This window comes from Microtus ochrogaster, linkage group LG7_11 (assembly GCF_000317375.1).
Source record: "Microtus ochrogaster isolate Prairie Vole_2 linkage group LG7_11, MicOch1.0, whole genome shotgun sequence".
Taxonomy (NCBI): Eukaryota; Metazoa; Chordata; class Mammalia; order Rodentia; family Cricetidae; genus Microtus; species Microtus ochrogaster.
Genome location: NC_022032.1, coordinates 22633046 through 22652696, shown reverse-complemented (window position 1 = coordinate 22652696; position 19651 = coordinate 22633046). Strand labels below are relative to the sequence as shown.

Below are 19651 nucleotides of genomic sequence, written 5' to 3'. Positions count from 1 at the left end.
CCATATTCTCTCATAGGCAAGAGCACATGTGCATACATGTGTACATGCAACACACACACACATGCAAAAGAAAAAGAGGAAAAAGAGAGAGGGAGTGAAAGTGTGTGTGTGTGTGTGTGTGTGTGTGTGTGTGAGAGAGAGAGAGAGAGAGAGAGAGAGAGAAAACCAGGACTGTGAAATCAGACATTGGCCATCTCCAGTTCTCCCCAGAGCTGAGTGTATACATACAACTGTCTTCTACCCTTATTCATTTTCATCACTTGTCATGAATATATTTATGTCATAAGGAAAACCAACAAAGAGAGAAAGAGTGTACAGTTTCTAAAGCCAGCCAGCCCTCAAGAAAAAAGGGGGGAAAAAAAAAAGGCTTTTGTCTTAGAATCATCTGCATTTTAAGAAAATTCGTCAGGCAATCAGACAACTCCTGTCTTCCTTGTGTTTGAGAAAGTAAGAGGGTAGAGGTAGCCTGAGCTACTGTACCAATGGGGTAAATCATGAGTGTAATGCAGGAGGAGAAAAAGGGACTTCTCTCGTATATTGGAGTGTGACTGCCCCTTACTCTTCCTACTCTATATTTCTAAGAGGAAAAATCCTGTGTGCTATGTTGAATTTCTTTTCATTCTGGCATCCCCCTCCCCTGAAAATCTTCAATGTACTATTATTATAAAGTATATTAGTATAAAGCAAGCTACATACTCACCAACACATCTTTCTACTGGACTTCAACACTTCCACCTGAATATCCTAACAAGATCCATTCCACTGCCAACGAGATAAGAAACAGAGTCTTAAGGGATTTGCTACTTAGCTACCACCAAGCATATGCTTTCGGCGTGTTTTCTTCATAAACAGTGAAAAATGTATAAAACTACACATGCACAGTTACATTTAGGAAAAAATCAAAACTCAAAAAAAATATGATACAGACTCCTAAGAATGGCCAAAACCCTTTCATTTTTATGTGTGCATTATTCTTGAACACGATATTGAAGTCATGGTTCCTATGTAAGACATGTTCTCCTCTCTCCAGGTAAAAATCTGCTTCCAAAAAGAATACCCTCGGCTAAGTGACCAAGTGGCCACCAGTCTCCACCTGTCACAGGCCAACAGACTGAGGCACAGCACGCTGCGTTTGCTGGCAGCCAGTCTACCCTGAAGCTCAGCCGTGCTCTCCAGGGAAGGTCTTCAAGGGTAAGTGTCTGTGTGTGGACAGGTGCTTTGACTGACTCGTCTTCTGGGCAAGCTTTTGACTGGAGTTTCCAGTCAATCATGTCATTTGCGTCAACAGGAACTGTCAACACATTGCCTCTTCTCTTTCCACTTGTTCTATACCTCTTCTGCAACCACTCTCCTTACAGAAATGAACTGATACCTTACATTGCCTTGTTTTGAGCATGTGTGTGATGTTCCAGCGACAAATTCAGAATGAAAGAGAGAGGGAGAAGGAGAGAGAGGGTCTATTCTGTCCACTTAAAAATTATTATAATGTTTATTTTCAAATTATTTAAATACAGCTATTGTCCAGGGTCCAGCTGCCAAGGGCTTTGAGACTCTTATTATTTACTAATGTTTTATATCAAAGAGTTATAATATGTAGAAGAGGTTTGCTTCCTAAAACGAAAAGATAAAATGTTGCCAGGAGAAAAATCTATGTGCGGTGAACTGTACGAATGAAAGTCTGGCATTTGCTAGCATGCTTGTTAAATGTAAATCAAGGATATTTACTGTGCTAATGAGCAAATTGCCTCCCACTACATAAAAGGAAGTGTATCCCTGAAGACATGACATGTAAATCATGCAGATATAGCCTTTAGTGGTAGAGTATTGTTACACACAAAGATCATGACTATGTTCTAAAGTGAACATTCTCTGTAGCTCAAGTCACCATTGAGTTTCTTGGTTTGAGGTTTCGAAGTTTTTCCAAATATGACACTGGTGTTATTAACCCATTTATGGAGAAGAATTATAGAAGGTATAAATGCACGCGAATTTATGCTTCACTGCACCATGTAAGTTCTGAGAGTCTGACTAGCTTCAGGTTTTTGACTATATTTAGAGAAAGCTAGTTCCTGCGTATGATATAGGCAAAGACTGAAAGCAGAAATTCTATAGACTGTCTAAATGTCACAGGTGTTATTGGAATGGAAATGCACTTTTCTATACATTTTCTAGGTGCTATATATAGATGGAGCTGGGTACCATATTTCTCCACTTTATTTCTGACTTGTGACCTATATCACCTTTCCCCAAATTACTAGAAACTAAAAATACCAGCATGAAATCATGAGCAGGAGTGCTTTGGCAGAGGTGCCGAGTTCGGGTTCACTACTATCTTTAAGAAATATGGTATATGCCACTTTCAATATTGCCGGTGGATGGAGCCAAACTAATCAACAGAGAATTGATTTGATTTTAGAAACAAGCACATCACGCAGCCTAATCATTTCCAAAAAAGGAAGGGGAGAGAAATGTGTAACAAAATCGTTAGAGGAAAAGCAAATGTCACTGGGAAAAAAGTTCAAAATTAGGAAAACCATATAGTTAGGGAAGAGGTTCACTTCACGTGTCCTTTTATAAAGATTTTTTGTGTTGCTTTTAATTATGTGTATGTGTGTGTATAAGGGCGATGCACCCATGAGCGTGGTGTCAGCAGAAGGTAAAAGGGTAATTCAGATTCTCTGGACCTCTGGAGTTAGAATTATAGGCAATTGTTAGCTACTCAACATGGGTGCTGGAAGTCAAACCCAAGTCTCTAAAAGAGAAATACGTGCTCCCCTGGGTTGTCCCATCTTTTTAGACATTTTATAGACTTTTTTATGATTAAAAAATAAAACCTTCACATTTTCCCCCACTGTTGGAATCCAAGTTTTAGAGTGTTGAAGGGAAATTAGGAGGGAAAATTTTCCTGCGCAAACTGTAAAGTACTTTACAAAGGTAAGTAAAGTACATTTATGGTCAAATGAGTCATCAAATTAGCAACAAGTAAGGGGAATGTTGCCTTAAAATGATGCAGTTTGTTCGAAGAATACATAAATAAGTTAACAACACACAGACAAAACTTACCCCTTTCAAGGCAGGAACTCCCACAGAGTCCTCGGATGTCTGTCTCTTTATGATGGAGTGTCTAACTATTCCTCATCAGATACGTGTTCCTGGTTATATAAATGTGCTCGTGCATCAGCACAAGGGGTCCTAGAATTTGCGACAATGTCTTGTAACTTATTTAGTTCTCTGAGAAACATGCAATTTCCAGATTTTCAGGGGTTAAAAAACATTCAGAGACACACAACAGTTTTCCTTCTAGGGAGAGAAAAAGTTTAAAACACAAAGCAAAACTACCCTTTTCCCAGTTGATTTTCATTTTATCCTGGATATTAGTATTTTCCTCTAGAGAACAGGGCAGGTGAGGCACAGTGCACCTTCACTTTGCCAGCCTGGGAGTTGGAATAGCCAGTGCAGAAGGAGATGGAGCTTGTTAAGAAGACACAGGCTTTCCCATTCTTCTATCATCCTTTAAATTCCATTTCATATTTTGACATCTTCCCTTATTAGACAGTGGAGAAAACATCAAAATCCTAGGATCTTCTTTTTGAAGCTCAGATGCAGAGTTCTAAAGAAAACATTGCTAGAATCTGTGGTGTCGCCAGGAAGGAAGAAAATATCACTTCTCCTTGCTGTAATAATTTTTAGTTACAAACTATAATTAATGGAAATAATGACAACAAAGGGAATGCAGGAGAAAAGTAATTTTAGTCTTTAGTGAAAAGAAGTTGAATGTAAGCATCACCCTTCTCCTTAGCAAATATTCACGTGCCCGGAATCTTGTTGGTAGGTGTTAGAGGTCCTAAAGTTTGCACCTACGCTGTGCTATACTTGCAAGTGACTCTGAGTGTTAGAAGACACACAGCACAAATTTCCCCGAAGCTTACATGTAACAGAAATCTTTCCCAATAGCATACAGGTGAAGAGGAAAGGATAATGTAAAAGCCTGAGATGCAGCAAAAGCGGCATTTGAATTTAGAAAGCAAAAATACATGGGCCATTTCCTGTGATGGAGAACTAGCCGGCATGATTGGGGCCCTAAAAGGCACACAGCATGGTGACTGAGGCATCCAGGGCAAGTGGAGAAGAGAATGAATCAGGGTGGAGCCAGTGCAAGAGGGAAGAGAAAGTCGCAAGGGGTTCTAGTGACCTAATGAAAGAAATCTGACATCCCATCTAAGTGCAATGGAAACCATGTGGGGCCTTAGATGGGAAATGATGTAGCCAGGTGTCCATTAATAATACAACCTGTGGTTGATGGGCTGATAGGAAAAGATGAGAGCATAGAGAAGGGCATTTCCGATATGAGAAGAGGCTAAAGGTGTATGGGTCCAAAAATGAGATGGAGACAAATACTAGTGTTCCACTATTGCTTCATAAAAATAACTTCCAGAACTAATTAAGATGTGACCAACGAGGCTCAAGAATAACTCTTCGTATATTTGAACCTGGCTTGTGATATTTGCAGTTATGTTCATCCTGAATAGCTATTAAGTTAGGCACACTAGGTATATCCATATGAGTATCTCATTTGCAGCATGAACCTCAAAAAGCTGGGCTGAATAAATAACTTGGAAATCATTGACTTGGAGAGTAACTGAAACCACGATTGTGAGTGAGATTATGAAAGGAGAAATGGTAGAAAGATAAAAGATAATGTCCCAAACAAAAGTCGTATGAATGGCTCCATTCTTTCGTTATTAGTTAGAGGAGCAACCGTGAAGAAAGCTGAGACAGAATAGACAAAATAAAAGGAGAAATATGGAGTGAAGAGAGATAGTGGAAAGCAAGGGGGTGAAGAACAATATTTCCGAAAAGGTTCTACAATGCACACTAAGCTGTATGGGTATCTCTCAGATTAAACAAGGATACTGTTAGCTGCCTCTGCAACAGGGTTTTTGTAAAAGAATGTGGCCGAAATCCATATTGAAAGACATTAGTCCATGGATGGCAGAGGAAGAAGTAGGATCAACAAATTTAGATGTTTTCTCAAATTGGGTGTAAAATAAAAGACAGAAGTTGCAATGTTTATGTGAAGTGATCTTCCTGGTTTTTTCCATATTTCTGGATCTATTTTTCTAGAGTGGGAATTTTCCATATAAGCATAGAGGGAATGAGAAGACATACAAATGGATACGATAACAAGAGAGTGATTGACCGTAAACACTCACATAATAGGAAATAAATTCTAGAGCATCTGGTGAGAAAGTTCTGATGGGATCAGGAATAGGTGTAGATGAAAGAATGGGAGCAGACAAGAGAGGTAGAAAAGCACTTGAATGAGTCCACAAGATGTCCCATTTAATACTACAGAGTAAAATTGATAACTACAACTTGATTTTTTTTTTATTGAAAGTAAGTACCTAAGGTGGAATGATGGGAAAGACCAATAAAGATGTAGCCTTCAGGAAACAAATGGACTAACGTTTCAGAACAATTTGTAAAGTATCAGGATGGCATTCACAAGGACCCGTGTTTGATCCTCTATACTGCATAACCCTGTAATCCTAGACTTCAGAAGGTAAAGGTGTGAGAATTAGAAGTTCAAATTCATTCTCAGCTACATAGCAAAACCCTGGCTCCACAATCAATCAACCAAATAAAGAAAAATAAAAAAAAACTCCAATAACAACAAAAATAAAATCATGCCATTCAGTGATGATGATTGGATTGGCATGGAAACAGCCAGTTACTAGAACTTTAAGATCATAAAGTTACCTGTGGTTGCTGAAAGCAAAGAAAAGAAGCATAGAGAGGCATGGTTAACTGGAAATTTATTTAAATATTAGCCAAATTTGACATGAAAAAAAACCACATAGAGTACATACAGCCTAAATCCTGTCAATTAGCAAGCACAAGTAGGAGCTCTCATATAAATCTTCTAATATATAAATCTAATACATAAATCATATAATATCGTCTTAATACATGTATGTCTATGTTGATAAGTCTTAACTTCATCTAAGTATGACTATCCATCTTATTCATCACAGTTGTCAAGTTCTTCACTAACTCTCTTTGGGTAGTTGTCAAGCTGACTCTTTGGGTTGAGTGATCAAGGAGTCTAGGGTCTGAATTGTGGCTGCACCACTTTTAGCTAGTCCTCGTAGAAATGTTAAGAATACAGTTATCCCTGACATTCCTTACTTGTATGCTGGGAATAAACGTAAAAGTTTCTAATGTGAGATAATGAATTTTGATGAATGAAAGAGGATGGTGACATTAGCTATCATATGTGAGGTATCTAGCAAGTCTATGCTAATGGAAATGTTTCTATTACTAATCTGATGTGCATCTCATATATATAATATGCAAATATGTTACACAAAAATCATTCAAAATAGAGCCCTAAAGATAACTACACTGTCTCCTGCCTCCATGCTGTCATGAATTCGATGGGGCCATCAAAGGGTCCTTTATCAAAATCTGGCTGGAACACCAAATTAAACCTGTCCACATTTCTTTCAGTACCAAATATTTATCTGTTTAACATCTAGTTACACAGACCACCTTATCCAGTGATTTTTAAACTCCTAAAAAAGTACCTGAATCAGTATAGCCACTAAACAAAATTTACTTATAATTTTACAAAAGAGTACATTATTTTTAAAATTTAGAATTTTGTTTTCATCCTCACAAGTCCAGAGCATAAGAAGGAAATCTTGCTATCTAAGCTGATCAAGAAGAGAAAGATTCTTCTTATCATTCATTTGAAGTCCTTTTTCTGGTACTTTGGACTAGGAAGTTAGAAAATCATGACCACAATAATGAGTCTCAGAAATGGGAAAGTTCTAACAACCCCCACACATGATGCCTGCTGGGCAGAGGTCTTCATCTTGCAACATTTTAAATACAATAAAAAGATCTTCGGATAACATTAGAAAAAGGCCTCTAAAACATTAATCCCATGGAAACATTTAAAAGACCTAACATTTCAAAGTTTAATAATTGGATTATTATTTAAATGAATCACCTTTTAAGTTGCTATTCCTAATGGGATCCTTGTGAGCAAAAATTCAGCCTTTTAAAATTATACTTAAATTGAGTAATATCTAGTTACTTGCATATAGTATAGATATCATCAGTGCTAATCTAACATAAAGAAGCATTAGGGAATGAAAGACAGTGTAATTAGTTTATTCTTGTAAAAGGTATTCATTGAAGTTTTTAAAACTCCACAAAGATTTCAGAAGTCTGAAAGCAGTGGGTTTAACTTCTAGACACACTTTATGCATATATTTGTACAGATATGCTTATATATACATGTTTGCATATATTTATGTGTGTATAAATATATACACACGTATATACAGCTTGCCCTAAAAATAAATAATATATAATAAAAGAGATTTTAGAATGTGGGCATTTCTAATAATAACAATGTTATAACGTTAGGGAAGGGAAAGAAAGTAAGTTTTCCCTGAAGATATCCCTGTATTGGAAAGGCATCTGGATACTGCGCAAGGCATATCTCATTTGATAGTGATTCATTCCCTATTGTTCTAAGATTTATATTATGAAAAAAAGGGCACAGAATCAAGTTGGTTTTGAACTTTCAGGTCTGCAACTAGCTGTTAAATCACAGAACTGAGTCTGGAATAGCAACGCACCCAGTGTAACCGCTGACATATGAAAACTCAATTCATTTTTGGATTGTCTAGAGATGCCCGAACCATTAGCCTATTCATTGCATGTTCTTAACCGATTTGTTCTGATGTTGACATCATGGAGGTGACATAGTTAAGAGTTTAAAAGCAAGGCATGAACAAATGATTTATGAGGTCTGGGGAAATGCAGGCTGCTAAAGCAAATTTTGTCAAAATTTGTCATTTTCTTTGGAGGGGTCTAGACTGGGAAAGCAGGAGGCAAGAGTCGAAGATCATACAGAAAAGCTTCCAGAGTAAACTTGGGTTCCATATAAACTGAGAAGTAGAACAGGCGAGTCATGCTAGTATTAAGATTAAATATTCCATTTTACTGGTGATTGAAGGTTATTGATTTAGTTTTGTAAGTTACGGTTTCATTTTTTATGATTTAAAAAGTTATGCTGTAAATCGTTGAAAGCACATTATTTATTGCTTCTGTTTAAAATATATAGGAAGAAAAACATGATAGATTTGTAGTTCTGCCACATCACAGTAGTATTCTTGGAATCAGTTAGAAATTTCTCTAAGAATTATCCATAGAGTGATATGCATTTGAGAAGCATGTGACTACACATAGGTCACTTCAATGTAGGGGGCACTTCATATTTCATCTATATATTTAGTAGAGAAACTAATTCATGTCTAACAGACGACATCCACGTAGGAATGCTAAAGGTATTGAAGTTTCTAACAGCTTGAACCACAGTGATGGGGCAAACCAAAGCCAGAGAGATTTTAGCTTCATGAAGAGGGTTTACATAGAGTTCATATTTTACAAAAGAAAAGAAGCTCAGATTTTAAAATAGTGCAAGTGGTATTTCAAAATGCTTTCTGCTCATATTTAATTTCTTAATATTCAATAGCACACAGAAAGGTAAATGTCAAAGGACTTGATAGGAGCTTTATGCCAGTCACATAAAAATCCCTTTGTTAAGCAGCTTATTATGAACGATACCAACCAAAGGAGGTGATGCAAACAGAGACATCAATATGTTTCATGTGAGTTTAACATCATCATTTATTTGGGAGGTTTTGGCCAACTCCATTGTACTGCCTCCTTCTTTGTAGTCAATTCTTTAGGACTCTTGATTAAACCCTGCCACTTCAGAGGAAGTTAAAGAGAATGCGCGTTACAGAAAGAGTTGTTACTAATCAATACATTTTTCAACCGCATACAGAGTATATCTTTAAGAATATAATTTATCAAAAACTGACTCCCTGGGACTCCTCATGCTACATTCATTGAGTTTCTTTCTCCTGGACAACATGGCAGATACTCAATATTTGGTACGAGAGTTATTGAAAATAAAGGACTCAGTTGCTCAGAGATGTTCAATTATAAAGAAAACAATGGAATGTAAATTTGTGAAAGGAGGTAAAATCCATTGAATTTAAGGTGGTACCCTCTTATTTTAATGCCCTCCACATATATAATGATACAACCTCTTTTAAAATTATTTTTTTGGTTTTTGAGATTACAATTACATCATTTCCCTATTATGGTTTATTCTCCCTATATATAGCCTCTCCCTTTGTGCTCTTAAATCATGGACATTTTTTTTTCATTAATGGTTGTTACATACAACTATGTTATAGGCATATTCATATATACTCCTAGACATGTAACTGCAGTCTGCTCAGTCTATAATGTTTCTTGTATATGTGTTATCAGAGCTGGCCATTTGGTATTTGATAACCAACTGGTGTATCCATCCTAGAGAAGACTAGGACATGTTGCCAGTATTTTTTTAGTTCTTTGTCTGGGGTTAAAGTTTTCCACACCCGCTTTAGCTTGTCTGTTGGTGCTGAGAATTTATGTACAGCTATGACATTCCTAGGAGATACAGTCTCACAGCAAATTCGCCAATCTTCTGGCTTTTCCAATGTTTCTATCCCCTCTTCTGAAATGGTCTTCGAGTCTCACAGGCAAGGGTTGCATCGTAGATGTATCGATTGGCACTGAGCTCCATAACTCTGCACTTTGATTGGTTGTGGTTCTCTACAATGGTCTCTGTCTGCTGAATCTGTTGAAAAGAGAAGTTTCCTTGATGAGGCTGAAGACTGTAGTTATCTGTAGGTATAAGGACAAAAAATACTTAGAATGTAAACAGGGGTTGTGTTGATTTAGTAAAGAAGCATTCATAGCTTCCCCTCCAACATCAATGACTTCACTGGCCCTGGGCAGTGGGCTAGATTTCCAGTGTTGATCAGATGTTCATTTTAATTAGAGAGATACTGGCTGCTGCAAGGCTATACATGGCAGGACTGATTCACATAAAAATGCAAGATTCTAAGTGTGAATTTCAGTACTAACTTGTGTGAAACAGAAGCTTAAAAAAAACAATTTCATTTAGTGGTCCTATTATGACTGTATACCATTTGAGAATAAATATACCTAGTTAGTATACCTTGAGCTCTACATACCTCTGTATTAAACAAAATATGAGAGAAACGGTGATGTTCATGTTATAAAGTTACGTAAAATAAATCCTACTCAACAGCAAACCATTGATGCGTAAAAAGAATAATAGCTTTCTATTCTTGAAAATCTTTATCTTCATATATAATGCTAGCTTGAAGTTAAGGCAACATATTCTATTCGTTATTTCACAAGGAATCTGATGTAACACATCTTAAATTGTTTTACAAGATAAAATATTACTGTTCAATCAGAGAAAAAAAAGAGAAAACGAATTGTAAATGAGATTTTCCATTTCAATAGTTTTGTTTTCTGACATCTAGTCCTTTAGGCCGTAATTTGAACATTTTACCCAATATCTAACCAAATAGTGCATCGTTATAATGTTATCATGAAAGACACAGTTTATTACTATAGCTGCTTGGAAAAATCCTCCTCTATTGCCAGAAGAAATTTAATCTGTGGGTGGGTGAGATGGCTCAAGTTCGATAAATTGAGTTCTCTGCTCGTTACCCACAAGGTGCTAAGAGAGAACTGATTCCAGCTAGTTTTCCTCAAATCTCCATACACACAGTGTGATAGACATGCCTCTCCCCTCCACCTTACATGCGTGCACAAACAAACACATACGTGGGGGTTAGAGAGATGACCTAGTAGGCAGAAGTTCTTGCTCTTGACATTCATGAGGTCCAGAGTATGAGTGACAGTATTCTCGTAACAGGCCAGGTGTTCCCACAAATGCTGTGGGGCGTGGAGACTGGAGGATCATTGGGACTTTCAGACTTCCTGACTAGCAGAGGAAAGGCAAACACCCTGTCTCAAAAGGGAATGCAGAGAACGGTACAGGAGGACACACATGCTCTCTTCTGACCTCTGCATGCACAGATGGGAGCAGGCACCCAAGCACACAGACAAATACACTAAAAGATATAATTACACACCTAAATAGAGTCTTCACAATCAAAAGACAAAACACGTGGTGACACTCAGCATTGACTCTGACAGCCACAGACTGTCAATATGCTCTCTTTGACCTAGCTTTTCTTTAATATCTTGCAACCACTTGAAGTACACATTCCTTCCCTACTTCTTCATCACTCAGTTGAACTAATGGCTTGCTCAGATACCTTTGTAGCTTCAGTAGGAGTTTTTATTTCTTATTGAGCATGGGTGCCTTTATAACATTGTATCCTTGACAGTATTTCATTAAATACCAATATGCTATAAGTATATTGATGTATTTACCAAAGGGAAGACTATTTGGTTGTATTTGGTTGTGATTTGGTGTTTTATTTTGGTTTTGGTTTTTTTTTTTTTTTGTAGTACAGATGCTGTGGGTGTTAAAGCACGGGATTTATGTGGACAAATATTTCATTCTTCTTTGGGAAATATCTATGAAATAGAATTTCTCTGTCTTTAGTTTTCTTCTGAAATTTACATGCTAAGTATATGTTTGCTTTTATGAAATTATCAAATCACTTCCTGAAATGCTGGTACCTTTTTATTTGCATGATGCTACATAGAACTCACTTGAGCCCCCTTATCTCCATGTCTTGTGACTTGCCAGTCTTTCTAGTTTTAGCTGCTACGGGGCTTGCAGGACTCGATAGCCACAGTAGATAATGACTTATTTGTCTTGGCTATTGGAATATGGTTTTGTTGTTACTATTGTTGCTTTTGTTCCCAGCATTCCATTTAAATATTCTCTAGTTTGTAAAATAACCTTTTATAGCTTCTTTGTGGCTCTCTCCTCCATGCTTTTCTCATATAGAAATACTGCAAATATTTTCCCCACTGAGTAATTTTCCTTGTCAATTTCTTAACAGTATTTTTTAAAGTGCACATATTTTGCTTTGATTTTTGTTTTCAGACAGAGTCCCATGTACCCTAGGTTTCCCTCAAACTTTGTGTAGTTGGGATGAAACCTTAAGTTTCTACTTTGCTGTACTGGAAAAACTGAGCCTATGTCCTCACATGTACTACTCAAGCACTCTGCTACTGATCCCTGAGCTCTGTCCTCAACTTTAAGAGAGAAAATTTTAACGCTTGATTAAATAGTTCATCATGTTTTTTAAAACTTTATGATCTGAGCTGATTTTTGTTTTGTTTATTTAATTTTCAAGACAGTATTTCTCAGTGTAGCCCTGGATGCCCTAGAATTTGCTCCGTAGACCAGGCTGGCCTTGAATTCACGGAGATCTGCCTGCCTCTGCCTCCTGTGTGCTTGGATAAAAGGCATACACCACTACTGCCCAGCTAAGAACATTCATATTTCCATGGGTTATCAAATTGTTTCTCAGGACATGGAAAAATGCACATACTGTCTTTATTGAGTAATTTGTGACTCCATGGGTGCATCCTATGGATTGTTATATCCACCTTTAAACAGAGCCCAGGCCACTGAAGGTAACATGTTATTCAACTTCACTTAAAAAAAAAAATCCATGTTTTTTTTTTTTTTGTATAGCAGTTTCTTTCTAATCTGATTGACAGAAACATGCACTCTTTGCATAATTGTGACATTTCTGGCTTTTCTCAGTATTAATACTATGGGTTTGAAGTCACTCTTTCACCAGATTTGGGTAATTTCTTCTCTGGAACATACTAATTAAAGACTGAAGGCCAGGCTTGTGGGCAGACACCCCGAGTCTGCTCTAAGTTTTTATAGTGTGTATTACAAATACCTGGAACACTCTGATCTCAGATCTCATGAAGGTAGCTGGCTGTTTTATGTCTCTCTCTGTTTTGTGATGGATAAGGCTTGGAGGCAGGAAACCTGACCAATCTAGGATTCCCTTTTTATTTCCCATCTCTCGGGGATTAGAATTCAGTACTTCCTACCCAAACAACATTTGATAATTCTTTACAAATATGAATCGTGGTTTACAGTTTGATTTTTATTTGCTTTCTTGTTTTTAAGTCAGGATAGTATTATTCCGTGTTAGAAAATTATTTCTGGAAGTAGATATTTTTGTTTCTTTATTCCTATTGTCTTTTCTTTTGAGGCATAATTCATTTGCAATGCCTACTTAGAAACTACGATTGCTCCCCTCCTTTTTTCTGCTGAGACATGTTCCTCTTGAGTGTATCTCTATGCACACGGATACCATCAATTATGACATTTATTTTACACCACAAGCCATGTGTTGATTTACTTTTCTCCCTCACCATATAATACTACCCATGAGGGTGGGGATTGATATTTATTCATCTCCATCGTCTGTATACTAACACACCACCTATAGTTTACTGAATGCTCCATGGTGAACAGCTGGAATTATTCTGCCTTGTCTTTATATTAACGCCATATATCTCATGCTAATATTCTAGATTGCCGTACGCTCTTCTCTGTAAGAGCCAGGTAGTCAAGCAAAGTTGAGGGAATGCACCAATTCTACGAACTCAGAGTTCTCTGCTTCTGAATCTTACTAAAAAGACTTTCTTCTTCCATTGACCCTATGCTTAAAAAATTCTATGGCCTATCAACATGTGTCAAATACATCCTCCCCAAGGCTTTGGGCCAATCCTAGAGACTTTGCCTTTCAATGAGTACATTTCCACTTATTTTATCACAGGGTATGTGTGTTCTATTCTGCAAGGATTTTATTTTCTGTCACATCATTCCTCATCTATGATAGCCTACCAACCACCCATCCAGCTGTCCCCTCCTAATTAGCTGCTTTATGTCTCTTTGAGTGAGAAAAGGTGTCTGCTGCTGTTCTTAAGAATAAACATAAAATAAGTATTTGCTGAGTAAATTAGGAAAACAAGAAAGGAAAATTATTGATAGTTGTAATTGACAGAACCATTTTAATCCAGAAACTTTATTGAGATATGACTCATGTACCATGATTTTTTGTTTTGTTTTTGTTTTTGTTACATAGAGACAGGGTTTCTCTGTGTAATAGTTCTGGCTGTCACTTTGTAGACCAGGCTGGCCTTGAACTCACAGAGGTCACCTACTTCTGTCTTTCAGCAGCTAAGATTGAAAGGCTTACACCACCACTGCCAGGATATGATAAAAAAAAAAGTTAAAGTATGCCTACTAAGGGCCTTTAAAGTCCACAAGAGTTTCAGTTATCAACTTTCTAATTTTCAAACATTTGCAGTATCTCCCTCCAAAACCTCTTTACTCTTCTATCATGGTTCCTCACTCCCTCACTCCATCAGCCCACTTTATGTCTATGGATTTGCTATCTCATAGTTTATACAATAAAACCATGACATTTCTGTCATAAAAATAAGATATTTGTAACTGGCACCTTTGACTTGAAGCAAGAATGTCAATTCACCCATGTTGTTGAAAGTAACAGTACTGCTCTGTTATTCTTTGTCAAGATAAAGTCCACTGTATGAACATATATATATATATATATGTATACATATATATATATATATATATTTACATAAAGATGACATTTGATTTGTTTCTACCTTTTAGAAGTACTGATATTAAAAAATAAATTCATGTTAATTTTTGTACAAGGTTTTCATATGGATGTGTTCTTATTTCTCCTACATTTATGTCTAGAATATAACCACTAGGTTGCAGGGTAAATCATCATTTAACATTTTTAAACAGTCCTAACATCTATTTTCTCTCCTTATTTAACATGTTTGCATATCCTTATTGGCTATCTATCTATATCCTTTTGAGAGATATCCCCTCAAAAATTATTAAGATTTTAGTTGGGTCATTTGTATTTTATTGTTGGCTTGTCGAAGTTCTTTACATATTTTAGGCAACGTTGTACATCAGATACATGATTTGTAAATTCTGCCTTTCATTCTGTTGGCTATCTTTTCCTTCTCTTCATGATTCCCTTGGGTGCATAATTCTAAACTTTACAAACTGTAGTTAATTTTTTTTACTGATATTTCTGATGTCATGTCTAAGAAACTGTTTTCTGATACAAAATCAAGCTCTAATTTATGATGGAGTGGGTGCATAGTGTGTATTTGGCCCTAAATTTTTTTTTTTTTCAGTTTTTCGAGACAGGGTTTCTCTGTGGTTTTGGAGCCTGTCCTGGAACTAGCTCTTGCAGACCAGGCTGGTCTCGAACTCACAGGGATCCGCCTGCCTCTGCCTCCCGAGTGCTGAGATTAAAGGTGTGCGCCACCATCGCCCGGCTTTGGCCCCAAAATTAACTTCCAACACCATAAATATTAAGTAAGGATTTTTTATCTAATCCAAATTCAATCATTTTTTTCTATTTTAAGGGTTTTATACAACTAGAAAGTGGTGTTGCATGCATTTAATTCCAGTATTCAGAAGGCAGAGTCAAGAGGTTCTCTGTGGCTTCGAGGCTAGCCTGGTCTACAGAACACAGTGCAGGACAGCCAAGGCTATACAAGGAAATCAATCCTGTCTTGGTTAAAAAAAAAAAAGTTTTATATGTTTAACTCACAAATTCAAGACCATGGCCCATTTTGAGTTAATTTTTTTATAAAAGAGCCCAACTTTTTAAAGATATGATCCCTGAAAGAAATATATTTTAAAAATATATTTATTATAACTTCATCAGATAAAAAATCAAATAGGAAGAAAAATGGCATCATTACACTTCATCACTTTTTATTTAAATATTCTTTTAAAATTTATTTATATAGGTTAGAAAAATTTATCCCCAGACAATAGTCATCCAAGCATTTGGACCTAGTAGAATGCTTCTACATAGAAATGATCTTTTTATTAGATTTCTTCCTTTCTTTCCTGAAAAGGTAATATGCTGCAAAGATATTGCCAGGTAATGCAAAACCCAAATAAATGAACAATTTTAAAATTACTATACTCTATAAAGTATTTATTCTAACAGTGAATTCTAGATCCCATAGAACTTCTACTTTTAAATGTTCACTTTTGTGGGCAAATATCTTTAAAATGTTTTAAAGCGCAGTGGGATCCATATAGGAAAGAAGGCATCCGGACAGTCTGGAAATGTCAGTCTCTCTGTCACTCCAGCATGAAACTTCCTAGAGCACAGAGGGAGGGACTGTCGCCTAGCAAGTGACCTTCTGTAGAAACTGCAGCTGGTCAGTCCACAAGGGGGGAGGGCAGGGAGAACACAGGTGGACTAAGTTCTGCTGTAACACTGTGCTTCTTGGATGTGCTTGGGTAATTAATTACACGTTCCTCTCTAAATGCCTCATTTAAAACTCCTCAGTAAGCTCACATTTTCCCCTCAGATGGTGAATCAGCTGCAGCCCACATGCCAGAGTTTGTTCCAAGCAATTACTTGAAATCCTTGACATCCCCTTAAACATGTGGGCGGGCCAAGTTTGTGTATAAGACTACCGAGTCGCGTGGAACTTCGTGTCAACAAGAAGTCCCGTGTGACAGTGTGATCACGTCATGCTGTGAGGGCCACCTACACTTCGCAGTGTCTGATTGTGTGTATGCAATTTGTTCCTTTAGAATCCATTATTATAATGTGAGGAATTCTTAGGGAGTGAGAAGGAAGAACATTTCACAGTTAGACGGTAATAACTATTTAGACTATTTTAAATCACTCAACTTGTTCTATATTAGACAAACAAACCCTCTATAGTTATGTAGTTTATATACTTATATGCCTTTCTGGCTTCATAATTGAGAACGACCATGGTATTATGTATTTCAGTATTGATATTTAGGAAAATAGTTGCTAAAAATATGAAATACTGCCCTTTAAACATTCATAGGTTGAAGTAACATAGTCTCATGTGTATTATCAGTGATATTTACAAAAATACTTACTATTAACACAGTGGTTGCATTTTATTATATTATTGTGACATATCTAATTCATAAAGTAATTCATCTCTTGTGACTTTCTCAAAAATTTTCTATGGTGCTATTTTAATTGTAGAGAAAGCAATAGATTGTCTTTTTCTGTAATTAATTTGTCAATTTTACTATGTATGACATTCTATCTTCCTGCAATCAGTCTTATATAAAAGTTTCACAACATGTTCTATGTTTTATGTGAACACGGGATGAAAATTTATTGCTCTGGGCTTATATTGTCACCACTTTTGAGGCAGAGACTGCTTAAAAGACAAACACTAGACACGTATCTATTCAACTACTTAATGGTCCTACTGCAGCAAATTAAAATTTAGTAACAGATGAAAGACAATTTAAGGGGAAAAGAAAATGACAAGTTTAGAGTTATTTCATTTTTAAAAGATGATGTGGGGGTGAGTACAAGACAGCGCAGTGAGGACAGATGTGGCCCTCACCAGAGACTGCAAAATGAATGATCCAAAGGAGCAGAGAGGTAAAGAGAGTCTGGGGGCACACTTGCATTTATTTCTATTTCTAAAATGTTTTGATGCAAAAGATTATAGAAACTTTAGTAGATGACGTCTGTGTTTTCAAGCAACAAAATATTGTTCTCGGTACTTTTATCATTATTTTCAAGAAATAGTATTAATTCTACATTTCATAATTTTTCCAGGATAAAAAAAACTTGAGACTGGTCCATCGTTGGGTTTGATTTAGGGCTGGTTATACCATCCTAGAAGTTTCTATGATTAGAAATGCACAAAAATAACAATGGAGTCGGTTAGCCTTGGGCTTTTGTTTTCCTTGCCTTCACCATCTTTCTCATAGCTGGTCTCTTTGTTGCAAACGTGCCTAGATTTTTTTGCACTTCGTTTTATATAATAAAGCACAAACGTGGGGAACTTTCCATTTCTGTACCCGTCATCCCTCGATAGGAATGTCAGGCAAATGAAGCGGTGTCGATGTCGTCTGTTTGGCCACCAACCGCACTGTGATAGCTGCAGCTTCTGTTTCCTAGTGGGCTTGGCCACCAGTGCTGTGGGGGATAGCGTTAGCACTGAGGTTCTCTGTGTGCCTGGGCTCTATAGCACACAAATGAAGGCATAGGGCTGTTTCTCACTCCGGGCTTCTGCCAGTTCTCTGATATGGAAGCCTACTCTCTTTATCATTCCAATCTCAATTTCAGCTTTTGATGGGTTTTCTTTTAGCCAGCATTTGTCTTTGCCTTCGCTGACTTATGCTTGCCTAGGTAATCTTCCTCTTCCCTTACGAGCACTGCTTCTGGAAATGCCCCTAACTTTCACCAACCTCTCGATTCTGATGACCCTATTTGACTTGGCCATGTAAAAATTGCTTTTGCGCCCTTGTGACGCTTAATTTACAAACCTAAGACATTAGCAGGGATGCCAAGATGGTTTGCAAGATATAAGGAAGCATTTCGCCCTTATCTTTATAGAGCTAAACATGGTTGGTCTGCGTTAGACACAAGGTTTTAAAGAATTTTATTTACATATCTTTTCTGTTCTCTGCTCTAATACACACACTACCCATTGGTTTCATCAACACTATAGACTCAGGGTGCAATGATATTCTGCCTGGCATCATAGCACAATATAATCTAATTTATATTGAACAGCAACAAACTAAATTAAGCCTCATAAACAGAGTTGTCATTTTACTTTTTGCTCTGTATATTTATATAGAATTTGACTTGAAAAACGTCTAAATTTGTAACTTATTATGGCATCTAGGAAACAATGTTTTAGCTTTGGCATAACTGTGTTGTAATATTTCTATTTGGACAGAGATAAAGCTTATTTATAACCAGTCAATTTAAATTTTTGATTTGAAGCACACTCGCACGTTTTTGATTTTAGAAATTGGGCCCGCGTAGTTTTCCATGGCATTATAGTTCAGCGTAGAAAGTCATGGTTCATGGCCAGAAGAGCAAGCTGACAGAAAACTAATGGAAGCCATTTCTAAATGACTGGAGTTTTGTGTGACTATAACTAAATAGCAGCTCCAGAAAATGGTTGGGAATAATTAAGTAAAAAGCTAATTTGTCTGCTTTCTTTCCTGTTGGCTTTAAATAACATTATGCTTCATTTTTCCTTTCAGAGGTATTATTCTCATCCCATAACGAGCTAGCTAATAAATCTGCTTCATTAAATGGTATACCTGAAACCTGTACTCTTATATGCTTAAAATATGACTTAATTATAACCTCAGAATCATTTTGTAAACATATATAGTACAAAATATTAATCCTAAATATTAGTATTATTAAGTCTTATTAAATACAAGGCATACTTATCAATCTGTTAAATATGATTACCTAAAGAGATATCGCAATAGTGATGAAAACTTTTATACCAATATGTGACTGTCTTACTTCTGCCTACTCATAGTGCAAGACTTACTGGCTGAGAAAAAGTGACAGGTAGCTTCAATTCGGAAACTCTAAAGCATCATTTTAAAGGAAATCTATTAGTCATTTTAAATAATTTACATCAAGTTGGTTTTCATCTCATGTTTTAAGTTTAATTTTAAGCTTCATAACCAGTTATAATCATGCTTTTAGAGCAAAATGTCTAATTTCAAAAGATGGTTGGTTGGTATAGTGTTCAAATCAGGGCAAATATACCTACTTCTTCACACATTTGTCATGTGCTCACCGAGGTGTTTATTTTTTCATTGAATGTAGGTCCTCATATAGCCCAGGATGACTCTATAACTGTCCTGTAGCCACGAATGGCCTTGAATTTACAAGAGCTAGTT

General features: G+C 36.6%; 1 protein-coding gene across 5 annotated transcripts in view; it reads left to right on the top strand.

Annotated features, from left to right (window-relative positions):
• Tenm3 (teneurin transmembrane protein 3) overlaps positions 1-19651 on the top strand; it is a 1721676-nt gene that overhangs the window by 476669 nt on the left and 1225356 nt on the right. For all 5 annotated transcript variants that reach the window (XM_026786916.1, XM_013352002.2, XM_026786915.1 and 2 more), the window contains exon 2: positions 1031-1191. The gene's annotated coding sequence lies outside the window, so the exon portion shown is untranslated. The remainder of the gene's footprint in view (positions 1-1030; positions 1192-19651) is intronic.